At 48.0% G+C, this 4,443-nt stretch overlaps 1 pseudogene across 1 annotated transcript; it reads left to right on the plus strand.

The window, feature by feature from the left end:
• The first annotated feature begins 2,843 nt into the window (after positions 1-2,843).
• Positions 2,844-3,071, plus strand: LOC308241644 (protein BRICK1-like; annotated as a pseudogene). The gene has a single exon. The product of its transcript is annotated as a protein BRICK1-like (transcript).
• The last annotated feature ends 1,372 nt before the right edge of the window (positions 3,072-4,443 follow it).

A 4,443-nucleotide genomic window follows, 5' to 3' on the forward strand; every position in this document is an offset into this window, starting at 1 on the left:
TCGAGGGCCACAATGGGTTCTTAAACTGGACCGGAGGGCCGGAACAAAAGCATGGATGGAGTGTTTGTGTGAACTAATATAAATTCAAAGTAAAGGAGCGGAGGGGAGAGCAAGAGAACCGGGTAGAACAGCCAGATCCGGCCCGCGGGCCGTAGTTTGCCCAAGGCTGGACTAGGGCCTTCGGCCTCCGGTTCCCCAGGGTCTAAGCATAGCTCTTGTCCCAGAGAGCTTTCTCAGAAAATGCCCGATGGGTGGGATGAAATGAAAAAGCAGTAACGTCATGGACTCGGAATATTTTTATACAATATTTTCCAAGGCTCCGTATGTTTTTTAAACAGTCTGTGTGTGTAGATTACTGTGGATATTGTAAACGTTACTGGGTGATGTATAAACTATGACAGAATAACAACGAAGGAAATAAGAGTTCCTGGTATTAAAACACTAACATCTGGAGGGAAAGATCAACTACACACACACACACACACAGCTGGAGAGGAAATGAGGAAACGCCAAATGCCATACAGGAGTTGTTAAGGGCTATCGGAGTCTAAAGCCCGGAATTTGGCTGAGGGAAAAGGGACAGGAGAGATGAAGGTGTAAGGATAGGTAGGATTCTAGAGACAGACGTTCGTAAGGAGAGAGGTGGGCCAGATTTGGGGAAATTTCCACTCATGTAGGAGTTGGAAGCTGGTGGAAAGAGCAGTTCATTCAAGAATCCCCAGGGAAGTTGGTCTTGAAAACTCACATCTCTTTTGATACAGAAATTCTACCTTTAGGAATTTCTCCTACAGAAATAATTAAAGATATTCCCTTACAGAATAGATTTTAAAAAGAACTAATTATACCCATCATAATTATGTTGAGAAATTTGGGGCACAGTTTCCATAACCATTAAACATATATTGATGTAGGGCAGTGGTTGGCAAACTCATCAGTCAACAGAGCCAAATATCAACAGAACAACGATTGAAATTTCTTTGGAGAGCCACATTTTTTAAACTTAAACTTCTTCTCACGCCACTTCTTCAAAATAGACTCGCCCAGGCCGTGGTATTTTGTGGAAAGGCCACACTCAAGGGGCCAAAGAGCCGCATGTGGCTCGCGAGCCGCAGTTTGCCGACCACTGATGTGGGGAATTTATTGAAATGGAAAAATGTCCACGAGTTGGGATTGCATTGAGCAAAAGAAAGGCGATGCTATTGCACACACCCTGCAGCTCAGCCATTCTGTCTTGGCTGTTTCTCCCAGAGAAACTCACCTTCCAAACACAAGAAGGCTTGTGCCAGGATGTGCTGTAGCACAGTCTGCAAAAGCAGTCGTCCGTGGAACAGGTACAGCACCCGTGGCCTATTCATTCCACGGAATCCTGAGCAGCAGGCAGTGTGGATGAACACACTCCTCCAGAACACGTCAATCCCATAAGCAGCTGCGGAAGGCTGTATGCAGAACCACGCGATTCACGGGAAGTTGAACAACAGCCAGAGCAGCAGTGGGAATGACAACAAACGTGTGAGAGGCGGACCCTGGGGCAGGGAGGAGGGAAGGGGAGGGATTGTAAAGGAGAATCCGGGGGCTCCCACATAGCTGTCAGGTTTTATTTATCTTTTCAAAAAAGAGCTGAAGTAAACATGCTAAAAATGTGAAGGTTCGTCAAAACCCAGTTGTGAGTGTGACTGTGTGTTATAGTAGAAATGTCTGTATTTTTGTTTCCTTACGGTACTTTATTTGAAAACCACATTCTTTACATTTTTGTTAATATAAACATATACATGGGGAAAGCTGAAATTTAAACAGTGAAAATATATACTTCAAGTGTCAATTAATTACAGTTATTTTCATGTGACAAGATTACTTATTATTTCTGTGTTGTTGTTTTTTTCCTGATTTTTCCTATAGTGAACATGTGTTACCTGTGTAATGTTTTAAAACCTCTAAAAACAACAAAAGAGTCTGAAAATCTGCAGGGAGAGCATTTGGGGAAGAGACAAGAGGAGGCGTAGGGGCTGGCCCTGGAGAAGGCCGAGCACACGTGAGTACTGGACTGGGCGTGCTGGCCAGGGAAACCTCTAGAAGGGGAGCTGGCTCCACAACGTGCAGGACTTGAGTACCAGGCCAGGGCGCTGCGCCTTGACCTTGAAGGCCGGGGGGCTTCCATCGGGGTCTCGGGGCCCTCAGGTCTGTTCCCAGCAATCATGCTGTGGGACTTTCATTTCCGTGGTAATCTAGAACAATGAGTATGAACACCTGCTGACTCCTTCTTGGGAATGACCCAGGCCTCATAACCCACACCACCAACCCCCGTTAGTGCCCATGGTGGTCTGGGCTTGGGGTCAGGTTGGCGCCGACGGCCCCCCTTTCATCGTCTCGGGTTGATGAAGAAAGAGAGAAGCAGGCCTCAGCTTGGCTGGTTTATTTTCCGGAGCCAAGAGCTCAGCCCTTGACCTGGGAGAGTTTCAAGGGCCAGGGGTGGGCAAACTTTTTGACTCGAGGGCCACAATCGGTTCTTAAACTGGACCGGAAGGCCGGAACAAAAGCATGGATGGAGTGTTTGTGTGAACTAATATAAATTCAAAGTAAAGGAGCGGAGGGGAGAGCAAGAGAACCCTCCGCTCTTTCGGCTCCACGGGCCGGATAGAACAGCCGAACGGGCCGGATCCGGCCCGCAGGCCGTAGTTTGCCCACGGCTGGCCTAGGCCATGGTTCAGACCTGAACAAGGAATCGTTAGGACTCTCAAGTAACAACAGCAAGAAACAAAACAACACACACACAACCCCGTTCACCGAAATCTTTTCAATTGCAGAATTATACAAATAAATTCCTTTTTATTGCAAAAAATTCAGCCATGGTGGGACAAGAGGATCCTGTGCAGCGGGAAGTTCCCTAGGACTGGGCGAACCCGGAGTGCATTGAAATCATCCCCAGCAGCATCAAGAAAACCGCGGGCTTTCTCAACTCGTTGGGTATGTCCTGTCGTTCAAGACTCAAAACACTAAATGAGAAATTGACAGACCTTGAACGGAGAACAGAGTACATCGAAGCAAGGGTGACAAAAGGTGAGCCCCTCACCTAGAACTGTGCCAGACTGCTGCTGGGAAGCTGCTTTACAGAACACCGGCCCGTGTGGGAAAGGCCCCAGCAGCCTTCCACTCCTCCTCTCTCCTGAAAGAGCAACAGGGCTTATTCTTGTTTGTCTTTCTTCAAAAATGTGGCCTTAGGCTCTGCCATGTTCATCTGGCAGTGTGACATGGCGTGTGGGGAGAAGCCCAGGGGAACTCCTGAAAACATTAGGCATTTTACCTTTTCAGTAACATTTTGTAAAACACCTTGTCAATGTATTTGAGGCACTCAGAGCCAAACGCCTGGGACTTTTTATTAAGGGCCTCCCCACCTCTCTCTCTCTCTCTCTCTCTCTCCCTCTCCCCTCCCCCCCCTCAGATTTTCCTTACAGTTCTCATGGCCTCTGCATTGATTCTATAAACAGTCTTTCCTCCTCCCTACCTTTGTTGGGAGGTAGCAGACAGTCCTGGCTGAGAGACTCATGCCCTGGCAGGTGGCTGCCAGGGAATGTTGTTGCTGATCCACCAGCTTTTTGTCCTTCTTGGGAGGTCAAGGCCAGGTCCCCACTTGGCTCGAAGGGACATTTTCAGATTTTTCTTTCTGTCACTTGGGGTGTTTGCTTCTGATATTTCCCTAATAAACTCCTCAACTTAAAAAATTCATCTTTGAGCCGAAACCGGTTTGGCTCAGTGGATAGAGCGTCGGTCTGCGGACTGAAAGGTCCCGGGTTCGATTCCGGTCAAGGGCATGTACCTTGGTTGCGGGCACATCCCCAGTGGGAGGTGTGCAGGAGGCAGCTGATCGGTGTTTCTCTCTCATCGATGTTTCTAGCTCTCTATCCCTCTCCCTTCCTCTCTGTGAAATATCAATAAAATATATTAAAAAAAAAAAAAGAAAAACATTAAAAAAAAAAATTCATCTTTGAGGTAGGGTGTGGGTTCATTTTAATGTTGAATAAAGGGGTGAGTAGAGCCTCCCCAAGTAAGAATGCTGGGGTCCAGGAAGGTCCTTAAAACAGAGGGTGGGCGTGCCCAGAGCACGGCAGGCCAAGAGACATGCTGTGTGCTCACGTGGCAGGTCTCCCCTGACCCAGATGGGAAAAGAAGGGGGCAGACGGAGTCAGCAGTTCAGCAGGGTAGGAGCGCCAAGTGAAAGCAAAATGCAAACAAGAAACACCATTCCGGCACAGCCTGTACAAGCCGCGTGAGTGCAGGGCACAATTTAAAAAATATATATATTTTTATTGATTTCAGGGTAGCCTTCAAAGCCTGAGCGATCGACTTCCACCCACTTCCGCCACCACCTCTCATCTCCTCCCCGCTTTGCTCACTTAGCTCCAGCCACACGCCCTGCACTCGGCATGCTTGTCCTCCAGGGCTGAGCAG

Source organism: Plecotus auritus, assembly GCF_963455305.1.
Source record: "Plecotus auritus genome assembly, chromosome: 2".
NCBI lineage: Eukaryota > Metazoa > Chordata > Mammalia > Chiroptera > Vespertilionidae > Plecotus > Plecotus auritus.